This window comes from Myotis davidii, unplaced genomic scaffold (genome assembly GCF_000327345.1).
Source record: "Myotis davidii unplaced genomic scaffold, ASM32734v1 scaffold93, whole genome shotgun sequence".
Classification (NCBI taxonomy): Eukaryota; Metazoa; Chordata; class Mammalia; order Chiroptera; family Vespertilionidae; genus Myotis; species Myotis davidii.
The window spans coordinates 4704907-4706337 of NW_006292095.1; positions in this window are offsets into that span (position 1 = coordinate 4704907).

The following is a 1431-nucleotide window of genomic DNA, read 5'->3' on the forward strand; positions in this document are numbered from 1 at the left end:
ATCCTAACCTCAGGAGCTAAGTACAGACTTACACATAAGCTTGAAAGTAACAAAAGAGCTCGAGGAAGGCAAAGGAAAATCTAGAAAGATGTTACTAAAAATAGTAAAGTGAGAGATACCTAAAGAATGTGTTTCTTCTTTTAACATAGCGTCTCATTGTAGTTAACCAAAAAAACCAAACAAAATCAAAGTTCATTAACTTATGGCTTTTGTCAATACAGAGGTAAGTACATTCTTGACGTACCTCTGGTGTGCATGACCCAGGCAGACACGCCCACACTCACCTGACAAATAGTATCATCCTCCCTGTACAAGCAGAGAGAGAACCTGGAAGGTATGAAAGTTTCCACAAGATTCTGTCTTAGAGACAAGAATGCAACAAGGTCACAGACAGGGAGAACACCCCAGGCACTGATGTGCACAAACAGACCTCCTCAGCCAGTGCACTTCTGAAGAAATAATGCAATTGTCAGGGGCCAGAGAAACCACAAATAGAACAAAGGGAGGAAAGGAAAAATCAATATGCAGGAAGAGGAGGAAGGGAGCCAGCTTGATGTCTGAATCTTGCTGGCAAGAAAGGGGAGCAGCCCAGCCGATGTCGCTCAAGGATCAACCTATGAACCAAGAGGACAAGGTTCGATTCCTGGTCAGGACACATGCCAGGGTTGCAGGCTTGATCCCCAGTAGGGGGCGTGCAGGAGGCAGCCGATCAATGATTCTTTCTCATCACTGATGTTTCTGTCACTCCCTCTCCCTTCCTCTCTGAAACCACTACAAATATCTTTAGAAAAAAGAGAAAAGAAAGCAGGCAGTGGGTCTGGGTAGATGGTCCTTCACCCCACATCACGGGGTCTGGGCATGTGAGTGTTCCCAGGCCGCTTCCTGGCCAATTGTGCCGATGACTACCAGACACTAGTATCCGTCTTCCAAACACGGGGATCAAGAGTGAGGAAGATTACATAACTTGCTCCCATTCCCATCATAAATTAAAAGCGCTGAGATTTGAACCCAGAGTCCCAAACCCTCCGGCCAAGCTCTTCCTCAGCCAGCACATCTGCCTGATCCGTGAGGACACGCATGGAACATGAGCCACGGCCAGTTTGGAAGGAGAGACGACCCCTTTGCCGGTGTTTATGGAGTTGGCTGGCCAAGGCCGATTCACCTGGGAAACAGCCTCTGGGGAAACTTGACTCCCTGCCTCTCCCTGCGCTGCACACACTGATGTCTATCTCTCTGAGAGCAGCCGGTGTGAGGCCAGCTAGCGGCCTTCACTCGGGCCTCAGAGGAGGCACGCCTCGCTGCTTGGGAGTCCCCCAGCGGATGACAGAGGGGCACTCAGATGCGGCAGGTGTGGGCTCCCTAGCAGGGCCGACCCTTCATACTAGCAGATCTGCACCCTGAGCTCTGAGGCTCCGCATCACCCCTCTCCCC